This window comes from Phascolarctos cinereus, unplaced genomic scaffold (assembly GCF_003287225.1).
Source record: "Phascolarctos cinereus isolate Bilbo 61053 unplaced genomic scaffold, phaCin_HiC Scaffold_7;HRSCAF=346, whole genome shotgun sequence".
NCBI lineage: Eukaryota > Metazoa > Chordata > Mammalia > Diprotodontia > Phascolarctidae > Phascolarctos > Phascolarctos cinereus.
In genome coordinates this window covers 82,244,620-82,259,690 of record NW_027556180.1, presented here as the reverse complement: position 1 = coordinate 82,259,690, position 15,071 = coordinate 82,244,620, and the positions used below count along the sequence as shown (strand labels likewise).

Here is a 15,071-nt window from a genome sequence, read left to right as displayed (position 1 = left end):
TCTGCATGATCTAAAGACTGAACCTTCATTATCCAATTCCCCATTACAGTGGATTAGATGAGATTATATTCATGCGCCCATTCATTCACCAATCAGGAAAGCTTAGCCAGAAATCAGAGTTCTAAAGCTGAGTGGATTAACTTGGGTGGTTGAAAAGGTAGCACCTGGGCCATGGGCTGGTAGGTACTATTTCACCTGGGTACGGGGATGAGGGGAGAGTAGCAAAGATGACAAACATGTAAAAAGGGGTTTTGAAAGACTCATATGTGATAGGGCCAGAAGTGGCTACTAAGAGGTGGTCAGACATACCTAAACTCAATCTCTTATGGTTAAGGTCAGAGATAATAATCAGGCCTTTGTATAGCATTGCCAAGATAATACTGTGATGGCTAGACCATGAACTTGACCTGGCAGAGCAATTCCTATGTTCCTAACTTTTTTTTTAATAAATAGCTTTTATGTATCATCATCATTATTATTATTATAACCAATTATCCTAGAGACTGCAAGATGAAGATAGAGACAGATACATAAATCCACAGATACATGGATTTTTGTTTTTCAGTTATTTCAATCACATTTGACTCTTCATGACCCCATTTGGGATTTTCATGGCAAAGATACAGGCAGATACAGATACCACTCAAGAAGTATGGTTTGCATTTCCTTCTCCAGCTCATTTTACAGATGAGAAACTGAGGTAAACAGGGTTAAGTGACTTGCCTAGGATCACACAGTAAATGTCTGAGGTTGGATTTGAATTCAGGTTTTTCTGACTCCAGGCCTGGAATTCTATCCACTTTGCCACCTAGCTGCCCACAATAGATAAATATATAGATAGATATCTATATCTGTATCTATATGTGTGTGTGTGTGTGTATGAATGTATGTGTGTATATAGTTTGTAAAGTATTTTATATACATTATCTCTTTTATCCTCAAACAAAAACCTATAAGGTGGGTGCAGTAATTATCCTCATCTTACAGAGGAGGAAACTGAGTCTGAGAGAAGTTAAGTGACTTGTCCAAGGTCACATAGTTTTTAAGTGTCTTAAATAGAATTTGAAGTTGGGTCTTCCAGACTCCAAGTCCAAGTCTCTGAATATTGTGCTACTTAACCCCATTAGTTCATAACCTTTGAAAAGCTTTGTTTAAAAAAAAAAAGCAATTACTTAATTAACTTTTCTTGTTCTAGATTGGATAGCAATTTGGGGTTAAAAGTAATGGAGATAAGTTCAATGAATTGAATGAAAGACTGTAAACAAAACAAACATGTGTTTTATTTTATTTTTGAGGGGTTCAAAGTTTTAATTTACTTACTCACCTCCCTTTCTGGCCCCAGGACAGTTTTGCCAGTTTTAATTGAGTTGGACAAGTTTGTGATATGCAGAGAATAAGAATTATAACTACACCTTCTTGCTTCTGAATTGAGAGAGAAGCAATTCCCCTAAAACATAATCCTGGATTGGCAGTACTATAAGTGTTTATATTAGTTTATTCCTAAAAACAAAGATGATGGAGATGAAGATGATGATGGTGATGACAGTAAAAACCTCACACTTCTGTAGTTTAAAATTACAAACAACTTTCCACATAGTCATCCTATAAGCAGTTAATGCATGGGATATTTTCCTTGTTTTTCATATGAGGCCACTGAAGAATCAAGTTGAGTCAGAAAAGTCAGATAATAGGAATCATGTAGAAAATGAGCAAAAATTAAGAGTCCACCCATCTTAGAGCATCCTTATCTTCTGATATCAATGGTATTGATGATATTTCAGTAGTTAACACAAAGATAGTTGAGAGGAAATGCTAAAGTTAAAGACATCTCACAATATGTTTGGAAACCACAGAATAGTACAGACTTATTTGTGACTCTCTCAGATCTTGTATTTGAAAGGCAAATTTTCTGTTCATCTATGTCCTTTTCATCATGAATGCCAAGAAGTCCTCTATTTCACTAAACATCTATTTTTCTCCCATAGGATTATGCTCAGTTTTGCTAGGTAGGTTATTCCTACACTGGCTCCTTTACCTTATGGAATATCATATTCCAAGCCCTATGCTCCTTTATAGTGGCAATTGCTAAATCTTGTGTGATCCTAATTGTGGCTCCATAGTATTTGAATTATGTCTGGCTGTTTGCACTATTTTTTTTTTACCTCACCTGGGTGCTCTGGAATTTGGATATAATCTCCTTAATCTCTTTTCTAAGTCATTTGTTTTTCTCATGAGATATTCCTTATTTTTTTTTATTTTTTTCATTCTTTTGACTGTGTTTTATTGTTTCTTGATGTCTCATGGAGTCATTAGCTTGCACTTCACTAATTCTAATTTTTAAAGAGTTCTTTTCTTCAATAAAGTTTTGTACCTTTTTTTTCTTTTGGTCAGTTCTTCTTTTTAAGGAGTTCTTTTCTCCAGGGCCAGTGCTCTATCCACTGTGCCACCTAGCTGCCCCAGGCAATTTTGTTTTTTAGGGAGTAATTTTCTTCAGTATTTTTTTCTGCTTCTTTTTGCCAAGCTACTAATTCTCTTTTCAAAATTTTCTTGCATTGCTCCAATTTCTTTTCCCAATTTTTCTGCTGCCATTCTTACTTGATTTTTTAAATCACTTTTTGCCCTTTTTTATATTTTTCCTTAGCTCTTACAAAACTGCTTGTTGGGTTTGTGTCCTCCAGAACTAGCTGTGAAAACAGCAAGGTAAAAATGTCTGCAGCTTGGGACAGTGTCCCCCACCTCTCCCTATTTATGGTCAGGTTCTTTTTTTTTAATTGTTGTTTTTCCAGCCTATTTCTTTATGTTAGAGTAGAGCTCTGTTCCTCTGTGGGGTGACGTGGGGGTCACTGTCCCAAGTTGCAGACATTTTCACCTTGCTGTTTTCACGGCTAGTTCTGGAGGTCTGTAAGTGTCCAGTGCTTCCAAGGTGATAATCTGGAGAGAGACAATCAGTGTGATCATTGTTATTCTGGTCTGCATGCTTATTCTTACCCAGAAAATGAGTCTGTTCCTTGAGCTGCAAATTTGACCACTCTTCTTTGCCCTAGAACTGTGACCCAGAACTGGATAATGGGCTTGGGAATACTGCTGGTACTGCTAGTGGTGGTGGTGGTACCTTTAGACTACAGCTGGTGTTACCATTGCACTGTGCTCTGGGCCAGCCCTGAATCCAGTGTTACAAAAACTCCTAACTTGTCTTGGACTGGAAAAAATGTCACACCCTGAACTTTTGTTTGCTATGCCACTCCAGAATTAGATTTGACACATTATTTTACAGTTGCTTCCAGGGGAAGGTTGAGAGAGTTCAGCTAGAATGCTCCCTCTATTTTGCCAGCTTGACTCCACCCTCATTCTCCAAGGTATATATTGTGTGGTAGAAAATATATCCAAATTAAGATAAGCTACCAATTGTCAAAATATTGTGGTTCATTTGTAAATGATAAATCTACATCCTATATTAATGTTCACTTCTATAATTATAGATTAGCATAATAAAACATTTAATTTGTGCTCAGTAATACAAATTATTTGAACATTTCTATGCTACCTGGCAGAAGTCTAAAACAGTGAATAACTTTTACTTCAGTCATTATTGGAAACAAAAGCATAAGCAATGTTTCTGTTCTCTGATTTGCCATCTTGGCTTTTGAAGAGTAATCTGGCAAAATAATGCAAAGTTTTAAAAATAATTGAATATTTTATCCAGTTATTCTGTTATTTGGAATGAATCCTGTGAGATTGTGTGGCATAGCAGAAATCAGACCAGCCTTAAATTTAGGAATGCCTGGGTTCAGCTCCTAACTCTAACACGTACTGGTTACACAAGTCACAACCTCTTATTATCACTGTCAAATCTCTAAGACTCCAGGTTGCAGATGAATTGTTGATATATACCTTTGGTGGTTGTTTCTGAGCTGGGAGTTCTTGTACACAAAGAGAATCACATGTACAAACAAATACACAAACAAACAAAAATCCTTTGTGTATTATCAAAAAAGGAAAAAGCTACCTGATCAAAGATATTTATAGCAGTGTTATTTTCATGTCAAAAGACTGGGAATAACTAAAATCTCCAACATTTGAAAAATGCAGAATAAATGGTAGTTTATCATTATTATGGGATATTTGCTTATAAAATGTGGTTACAGCTGATGAGTATAAGGATTATAAATGTTGAAGGGCCTTTCTGAAACAATATACATGAAAACAGAGCACACACTGACTGCATATGTAAAAGGAAAGATTAGGTATGCATAAATATATAGGAAAATGGACAAAAAAGAAAGTTAAAGGGGACACACAGGGAGTACCTGATAAATTGTTATGGATATTTGTATGTATAAATGCATTTATTCAAACATAAATAATCATAAAGTATGTTTAATTGATTTTGTTGATGCTGAAGGTTAAGCTCATAATAAATCATTTTGGAAATAAAATAAAAGTAGGGATGTTGAGCAAACATTAGTAGTTGTAGAATTAGCACGTATTCCTTTTCATCTCCATAGGTTGACAGTGGACATTCGTCCTGTGGCCTGTAGGGTAATTGGTAATAATAAGTCTTTGTTCTTCTCCAGGGTAGAGAAGGGAGTATCAATATCCTGCTGCTCTTGGAATCTCTTCCAGATGGCCTGGCACCATGGGAATTTGCCTGGCCTGCTTTATAGAAATAGTCATTGACTCACTTACTAAGAATGAGGCACCCCACACAGACATGAATCTAACATATAGTATGATGGAGCAGAGACTAAACTGATGGATGTTATTGGGCACCCAGATTCACTGCTTTGACTATAGCTATGCTTTTCAAAATGAAGAGACCATGATGTGCCGAGAAACTAAAAACTGGGTAGGCTTCTTGTCGTTTCTGCTACTCCCTGAAAATCCTGGGAAAGTTGTATCTCTAATAAATTCAATTGATGCTGAAAGAATAATGCTTATCTGGAAAACATCTGGAAAACAACAACCACAACTAGAGAATGCATTGTTAGAGTTTTCTAATTTGCTGAGATTTTAGAAGGGGGTTTATTTACATATACAAAAATTATTTAAACAATATTTATGGATTGAAAACTTGGCCACTTGTAATGAGTTCTGAGTATTTTAGAAAGACAGCATTAAATTCCCTACACATAGTGAGAATTGCCAGGGAAGTGGCATCTTCAGTGAATACCAGCAGTTGATTAACACCAAACAGGCAAAAGAAAAGAAAGGAAATAAAGCTACCTCCATTCATGTGACTCAATCATCAGTGTAAATCAATGAGGTGAAAAGTGACCAAACTCCAAATGACATTTGTCTTGGATCTACTGTACTCAGTCAAACCACCTACTAAAATCACAAACCTGTCTGCACAAATTTTAATCAGCCCACCCAAGTCTGTCTTCCTCACACCTTGTCTTTGAATTTAGGTGTTTCTTGACTACAGCAGAATGCTCTTTGCCTCCAACCTCCTTCCATCCTGCAGATTTCTTCCTACATCTGCTTCTGGAACCCAAGATGGTTCAACCCTGTTTGTTTTAGAACTTCAACCTAATATCTGCCCCCTAAAGTTACTCCAATACATATTCTCCTAACAAGTAAAGGCATGATCTTTCCTTCCATATAGAACTGTTTAGCATCTCCTGGATCCTAATCCCTCTTCATCTGCAAACCTTCATTATCCTTTGTTTCTTCTGTAGACACTTAAAGAGGTCTTCTAACCAGTCTGCACAGTTTATACTTTATGCCATTTTAACATGATTCCACTACTTTCAGGACAGGGATATAGGAATAGAGCAAAAGAGGTCATGAGGGGCTATAAAAATTATTTTATGTCATTTCCTGAACTGTAGTTTGGAACCCCAAGAGGTTTGTGGAAAGGAGGAAAGGTCCAAAGGATCACACCATTTAAATTATTTATTTCTCAAGAGTCAATCAATGATGATGATGGTAGTTCAGAAGGCAATGAAGATATATAGATATATAGGTATATGCACAAGATATGTGTATAGTATACAAATGTATAAACATCTATATGTATGTATCTATGTATGCATATATATACATATATAGATATATGTGTATGTGATGTGTATATGTGTATACACACACACACACACACACACGTATATACATACATACACACATATATATGGGATAGCCCTGATTTCTTAGCCTCCTAGGCCTGCCATCTGTATTATCCATTTCCTGATCTTTGAGTTCTGCTGTGAGATTCAGGAACAAGCTAGGGGGCATCAGAATCCTGAACAGCTTTTTGGCAGGATACATGGAGCTCTGTCTTTTTGTGTTCTTTGAAGGCAAAATATAGAAGGTAGAAGGAGGAGAGGGAAACTAATGAGTCATTTTGCCTACATGGATAAATTTTCTTCATCATCTTCTATTTGTTTTATCATTGCTACTCTTTTCCAAAAAAAGCAAATCCCTGTTTTTCTTCAAGAGAATGAAGCATTTTTCAATCTATGAAAATTCACAGTGCTGAAAATCCAAAAAGCCTCACTAGGGAGATATATTGTGCCAAATAGCCATTGCAATAAGAAAACACTATAAATTAATGCAGTAATAGTCCATGTTTGCTAAGGAAGGAACTTAATTTATAGCATGGAACAGGTTTCATTGCTTAGAAATTCTGGAAATCAATCTATGGCACAGAAATTGATCTGCTGAGAGGGAGGAAAATTGATTCTCAATATTGGCAACCACATCAGTTTTCTATTTCTGAAGAAACAACTCTTAGAAACAAGTTTATTAACCATTAAGGAAGCACAAGATGTTTAGCTTACCACCCAGATGTCCAGCAAAGGATTTTTATGGGCTAATTAGAAAATGTAGTCATATCAGTCAAATAAACTTCACCTACATGATTGTTGTCTTTGTTAGGTCGGCAATATGGAAATCAAAGATTAAATGAAGTAGAGAGGAGAGGTGTTTTACCAACCTCACTATGTAAAAGCTGAATATTGCATCATCTTCTAGACTAGTGCTTCGCTGCAAGTGTCATGATGTGAAATATTGGAAATCTTAGTACATTTGCATATTCATAGTGCAGTGTTTTCCCCCCCATTCATGACATAGTGTTGGCATTCTCGAAAAGAAAAGCTGTAGCTGATGGCAATTTTTAGCTGAAGAGATGTGAGCATGTGAGCAATATACCATCTTCTGTCAGCAGCAGAGGAGCATATGGGGCCCATTAACTCACCAAATCTGCTACCATTCTGCAAATTTTTATTAAGTGGCTGTAGTCCTTAATAGTCACTTATGTTACAGAATGTGTATCAAATGCTATCAGTAAGCAAGTAGCTTGTTTTCCCCCTGTGAGAATGCACTTGAGGTATAAAAGACAGCCTGACAAAAAGAATAAAACATATTTTAAGTGATCACTGTATTAATATAAGTATATCCTACCAGGATGCCAATTCCTGTATGTATTATGTGCTCCCTAATGTTTGCTGCTTCCAAGTACTGCAAGTGCCGCCTTTAACATAAATAATTTCTATTATTTCCCTTGTTTTGAGTTCCTCTGGAGTTCAATATAGAAAACCTGATCAAAATTCTGTCAGAAGAGGCTTTACTTCTCTAGCCTCCACACACTATTCTGTTAGCAAAGAAATAGCTATTGTTCAGTGGTTCTCCCTGGCTTCCAAGGCCCAGAACCAGAAATGATTAAACATTTCCCATGCAGGGTGCCTAAGATCAACACATGCTAAATCACAAGGAACATGAAAAAACAAAACAAAACAAAAACCAAACAAATGAAGCAAACAAAAACTAAGCCATAAATGTCACATTTTAGGAGTGCCTTGTAGTAGTAACCATCAAATAATGACTGTTGATCTGGTGGTCACTACCACAAGGCACTCCTAAAATGTGACATTTATGGCAACCTGTTAGTAGAAATCCAGTTTGTCTAAGCAGACTCCAAGAAACACCTCAGAGACCCACATCCATGGTGCCTGGTGGGTATTTAATAATGGTGAAAATAAAAAATGTCCTGCAATCATGTAATGTATTAGGGACCCAAAATACTTCCTAGATGTCTCTTCTCTCACCATAAAGTTCCCCTTAGGTAGTCAGAAGCAAATGGAATTAACCTTTAGGTAAAGAAAGAAGGAGGTGATCTTCTTTACCTTGTAACATATGCAACCCAACTGGCTGAGAAACTGGGGCTTCTGTCCTAGCCGTTGCCCATCACTGAATCTTTTGGCAACTTGCCATTCAGTGCAAAAAGCTATTTTCGCATCAGACATAACTGTTAATTTTCAATCTTGTGTAAATTAGTGCTTCATATAGTATTACACATCTGTCTTTTTTGCCTTATTATGGTTCCTATTTCTGTACTAGATAAATATGCTGTAGAACTACTAACACTCAGCTTCATCTCCAAAGGAAGATTTTAAAAAAATAATTCCAAAGTCAAGTCACTTGTATTATGTGTTAATTATGACACTTGTCATTAAAAACGTAAATGAAATTAATGTATTAAGTCATGATGGCATCTTTTATTTTTTATATTTATTCCTTTTGAAAAATAGAAATCTTTATTTACTTGAGCCCACAGCAACAGTAATATTTTATTTTATATTGTTTGGAGAAGTAGAGGGAGGGGGCAGCTAGGTGGCACAGCGGATAGAGCACCGGCCCTGAAGTCAGGAAGACCTGAGTTCAAATGCGGCCTCAGACCAAGCACTTGACATTTCCTAGCTGTGTGACCCTGGGCAAGTCACTTAACCCCAATTGCCTAAAAGCAAAAACAAAAAAACAAAAAAACAAAAAAACAGAAGTAGAGGGAGGCAAGACCCTTAAGCTCATTATGGCATTATGATTATCATTTGTATTCCTTAAAAAAATTCATAAGAGTTGCTAAGGAATTTCTCTAAGGAAATATTAGAAATAACTATGTGCTGTAACCAAAAAAGGCAATGAATTCTCAATAGCGGTAATGACATTTGTGCATATATGAAGTAAGATATCATACTTAAAATCAAAGTGACCAGAATATTTGTAATACTTTGTCTATTCTCCTTTGTGAGATACTTAGTTATTCAAAACACTCCATGGTTTTACCTTATTTTGTTTTCTAAAATGTGCAGGCATGTCCTGACATTTTGTTAACTGGTTCCCTCCAAAACAAAAATAGTGTTAGTGGGGAGAAACACATTATGGGCAACTGGTGCCATAGGAACAATGTAATAAATAGATAGGCAGCACTGTAGCTTTATAGTTTCATTTTATCACATTAAATGGAGTCTGGATATAATTTGCTAATGTATTTCATACAAAAAGACATTGGTCAGGGCAACATTTTATAAGGCAGTGTAGCATAGTGGAAAGAGTTCTAGACTTAGAGTCAAAAGAGACGTGGGTTCAAACCTTACCTCTGACACTTAACTTCTTAGAGCCTCTGTTTCCTCCTCTGTGAAATCAGGATAATAATAGTTATAACACTTCCCTATTTTAAGAATCAGTGAGATAATGCATATAAAGCACTTTGCAAACATTAAAGTACTGTTAAATGTCAGCTATTATTAAGATAACACAATTTAACTATTGTATACTGCATCTCCTATTTTAATAACATCTGGTACTCTTTGAAAATACATGCTTCAGAAATCTAACAAATAAAGTAAGACTTCTTATTCCTGATGTTTTTATTCTTTTTTTGTGCCATCAACCCCTTTGACGGTCTGATAAAACTTTTGCTGCCTTTCTCATAGTAATGTTTTTAAATGCACAAAATAGAAGGATGGCAATGGAAACTAATTATATTGAAATAAAGATATATTTAAATTGAAATCTATACAGCCCTTTGGGGGAAGGTGACTGTCATCCCCTGGTTAAGAGATCGTGTCTTACGCAAAGAATCAAACCAAGGCTAATACAATGGTGTGGGAGTCAGGAGAAATTGGTTTGATTCCTGACTCTGCTAACTTTGAACATATTACTTAACCTCTTTATATCAAAAGTTTATCCCTCTATGAAATGGGGATAAAAAGCCTAACCCTTATGTACTTTAAAGATATTCGTAGAAAAGCAAGATAATCAAAGCCAACCTTTTAGCTATTCAGTGCTGCAGTGCACAATTAGTAGAATCAAGTCCTCAGCCTATGCTCTTCATGACAGAAGAGATAAAAACCAGATGCATACCCAAAGTAAAACATTGTGGCACTGGACAGAATTGGCATCCAGAGAGGAGTTGGGAAAGGGGGATCAAATTTCTCTAATATCTTCATGGCTACCTTAGACACATTGCTCTGACACCTTGACTGGAAAAAACAGGACTGTAATGAACAGGGGATATCCTGCATCTGCTTCTCACTAATGATTGTGTATTCATCACAAATACCATCCTGGAGCTCTATGAAAAGATGTAGCAGCTGCAAAGGCTTAGAGATGAACCTTGATTTTAGATAGACGGATAGATAGATAGATGATAGATAGATATTGTGTATATGTGTGTATGTGTTATGTATATATAGATATACACACATACATGCATATATGTCATGTATATGTATGTGTGTGTATATATATGTTTATAAAAGGAGCATTACATTCAAAGACTAATGTAATGCTCATGACTTGGAGATCAATGTAGTAGTAATTTAGATGTACTTGAATCACAAATTTGATGTCACTCATGTCTTACAACATGGAGTTCTTAAACAACCTTGGTAATTGTTGACCTGACACTGTTACCATCATCAGTTTGACATTCAGATAAGAAATGTTGTGTTGGATCGCAAAGTCTATCAAGAAACTTCACTGGACATATGATCCAAAGCCATGTAGATTAGTTTTAACCATATACTGGACAGTATTAATCACTAATGAGGTAGGTGCCTGGAGGATTAAAAAAAAAAGAGTTGGACTCTAATGTTCCCTGCAATGGTTTTTGCATGATAGGATTCATTATGGAATTAGAAGACCAGATGCTTATCATAACCCAGCATGCAATGGAAAGAATAACATATAGGACCTCTCTGTGGGTCTATATGACTAATAAAAAAAATTTATGAAGGTCAGAAATGGTTTGTTTGTCGAAGTCAGTATCTTGTGTAAAAATTGAATGGCTTGTGTAGCAAGGGATGATGAACAGATAAACTACCTGAATACCGGATTGGAGTCAGTGGGACCACAAAAGGCTGTTCTGAAGGCCAGAAATTTTGTGGGACATGCTAATGGTCTTTTTAAAAAACAATTCAATGAGCGTCAATCATTGGCTCTGATACTTGATGGTTCTGCATCCTCATCAGTAAATCAATAAGCATGTGTTAAGTACTCACTGTGTGCCAAGCCGTGTGCTAAGTGTTGGAGATACAAAGACAAAAGTGAAACAGTCCCTAACCTCAAGGAGTTTACATTGTTGTTGTGTAAATCTATGTATACTATACCATGGAGACAACATGTTTGTATATATATAGAATATCAAAGTGAATGCAAAGTATGGTTTTGGAAAGGGAGTATTCTGGAGAGAATGGGGTATAGAGGGAGGCTTCATGTAAAAAGTGATACTTCAGCTGAGAGTTGATAGAAACGAGAGATTCCAAGAGTACATTCCAGGCATGATAATGGGAAATGATGTGTTGTGTGAAAAGAATAGCAAGTAAACTATCAGTGGATCACAGATTGCATAGAGAGGTGTAATGGAATAATGTAGTAGAGGACTGGAAAGGTGGGAAGAGGCTGGGTTCTAGATAGATGTAAATGCCAAATAAAGGAGTTTATATATTTGATTTTAGAGGTAATAGGGTGCCACTGGAGGGAGGTGTATATATGTGGGTCTCTGTGTCTGTGTGTATGTGGATGGGTGGGTGTGGGTGTGGTAGGGAGGAGAAGTGATTTGATCAGACTAGTCTTTGAAGAAAGTCTGTTTCTCAGCTATGTGGAAGATCTGTTTGAATGGTGAGAGATTTGAGGTAGGGAAACCAAACAGGATTGTTAATAATTCGGGTAAGAGATGATATAATTGTAAACTAAGATCTGGCTGTGGGAAAAGAGAAGAAAGAGTGCTATAGAGACAGAAATGTATGTCGTCAGTGAGAGTGAGGAGATGAGAATGACATCACAGTTGATAAGCTCAGTTCCTGGAAGAATGGTGAACCCTTGACAATAATAGGGGAGTTTGGAATTAATGTTGGATTTTGAGGGAAAGATGATGAGTTCTCTTTTGAACGTATCGAGTTTGAGATGCTTATGGGACATCCAATTCAAAATGTCCTATAGGTAGCTTGTGATCATAGAGTCAAATGTAAAATTTGACTTATGGTCTTAAAAGCTAGAGAGGCAGCAAGCAGTGTGATCACAGAACAATGTCACTCATGTCTGGCAACATTGGGTCCTTAGGAAACCTTGGTAATTATTCACCTGACACTGAACACCTTCATCAGTTTGAAATTCAGATAAGAAGTAGACTGCCATAAACATTGTCATTCATTCTTTCTTCTCTTACCCTAACCTGTGGTTTTTTACCTCACAATTTGAAATGGCTGGATCTCCTTTCTCTATCTCCCATTGTATACTAATTAGTTTGTAGTTTAGTATGAGCTTCTTGATGCAATGTGGTGTAATGGAAAGAGCCCTGGACTTGTGGATCATGTCTGAGTTCAATCCTAGCTAAAGTAAATAATTAATTACTATTAACAGCCAATTAGAAGACTTTTAATCATCACATAGAGCAAATATCCCTTAGTCATTCATGTTATCATTTGGAATGAAACCAAGAAGAAAATTTGTGTGTACTCCATGGACTGGTTCTCATAGCTTAGTCCACATATGCAACAGAAGCATTACCGGGGAAGTGAAACCTCAGGGAATCTCTAAACAGTGGCAAGGCAGGGAAGTAGAAAGAGAGAGAGAAAAGAAACAAAAAATCAATATGGGTAAATGTGGTTTCTATCCAATATGTTATGGCCTTTGAACACATCAGACATGAACTATACATGGAACATTCCTTAGCTAGATGGCCTCTATCATCCAGTGACCTGGATAACTACACCAATTTCCACCTCAGATGATCAAGTGAAATAGTAAATAATGGGCCAGACTTGATGTCAGGAAGACTTATATTTGGATCTTGCTTCAGACATTTTGTAGTTATGTGTTCCTGAGTAAATCCATTAATATCCCAGGCTGAGTCTCCTTATCTGGAAAAAATGAGCAAATGAGCACCTACCTCACAGTGTTATTGTGAAGATCAAGTGAGATAATACATGTAAAATTCTCTGCAAACCTTAAAGGTCTGTTTAATTACTACTACTACTACTACTGCTGCTGCTACTACTACTACTACTACTGGCTCATTTCCTCATTAAATCTCCCTCCAGGTTCAATAGACAGTATTATATATGACTGGGTTCTAGAATATTTCACAATTCAAACATTCTCATTCTAATGGCCGTTTATCCTTACCTCTCTCTTTTGAGTTACCTTTCCCTCTCTCAGTATTAAATCAGGTACTTATAGGCTTGACTAAAATCATTATAAATGACTGTGTTCTTTAGTAACAATTTCAAATAGCATAGAATCACAGACAGGCCTTTAAACAAGGTATAGAAGGCAGCAATAGAATATACAGCCAAGTACAGCCCATTCATTTCCCTCCTCTCTCCTTTCCTCTCCTAATTTAGTCTTAAGGAGAAGTAGAAAGGGAATGGTGAGACAAGTAAATTCTTTCCAGGATAGCTCTACAGGAAATCAAAGTCAGTTACTCAAGTAGTATTTATTAAGCATATGCAGGGCACTATGCTAAATGCCAGAGATTCAAAGAAAGGTAAAAGGTAGTCCCCACACTCAAAGAGCTCATAATCTGGTGGGGACGACAACATGCAAACAACTATGTACAGGTAAGATGTATGCAGGTAAGATATATGCAAGATAAGGTGGAAATAATCAAAAGAGGGAAGGCAATAGCATTAATGAAGACACTTCTTACAGAAGGTGGTACTTTAATTTAGACTTCAAAGAAGTCAGAGAAGTTAAGAGATAGAGGAGAGAGACAGACAGACAGACATGGGGACAGCAAATGAAAATGCCAAAAATTGGGAAGAAAGAGAGGAAAGTTGTGGATTAGACTCAGGTAGTCTAAACTGTCCCATGTTATTTGGATTAGCCCTGTCTGTTTTCTGTTGCAGTTTGCTCTTACTGGCTTATACAGCAAGTATCTTCCTACATGGCCACTTGACTTTTGGTCTCACTCTGATCCTTTCCATTGATTTCTGCTTTCCGTTGAAAGAGTTCTGTACCTGATTTCCTTTTCCTTCTTGATGTGAAGAGAAGGAATTTGAGTGCAAAACTTCTCTCTCCTGTCTATCTCAGCCACTTGGCTTCAGACCCAAAGGGAAGTTCCTTATAAGGGCAAAAGTACTAGAGGACCTAGGACACTCTGTTATATATGTGCTCAACTGTCTCACCCGTCCCCCAAAACATGAAATCTCCATTGGAATATCCCTGGGGTAGGGCTTATAATTTCAAAATTTAAGAAGTAGCATTTCATTATATATACAACAGGAACACAGGTTGGTAGAGGGGGAAAATGGGGAGGAGTGGAATGGATAACCCAGTCTACGTACGATTCAAAGTTTTTTCTATTTAGTTTTATAACACAGAGACATAAATTCAGATGCTTATGTGCACAAATATGTACTCAGCCCTTTTAGGGTACCCCATCCAATACCATGCCATATTTTGCTACTGTAACAGATATAACTTAGTGGTTAATCATACAAAGACAGACTTGATTTTCAGCAGCTAGTCCACCAAGTCAATTGTCAAATATCTAAAATTGAAAGTAGACTATATTTGGGAAACTATCCAACCATCTGTCTGTTATTAAGTGTAATAATTTTGATTAAATTTTACATAAATAGGTCTATGAGTTAACTTCTCCTGATACAAAAATGAAATCACACAACTAAAGAATCTAGAAAAGGCATTAAAGAAAAATGTCACTGCCCTCACAAAGTACTCTCTTTATAGTAATATCCTGTATAAACATGTCCTTTCCTGACCTATTTTTGAACACTAGGCTATATCTTGTAAATGAGGAGAAAGTTCACATGTCATACCTTTGCTAAAGT

The 15,071-nt window shown here is 36.5% G+C and overlaps 1 protein-coding gene across 5 annotated transcripts in view; it reads left to right on the top strand.

The window, feature by feature from the left end:
* The window catches only part of PARD3B (par-3 family cell polarity regulator beta), a 1,305,457-nt gene that overhangs the window by 880,224 nt on the left and 410,162 nt on the right, over positions 1-15,071 (top strand). The window lies entirely within an intron of this gene.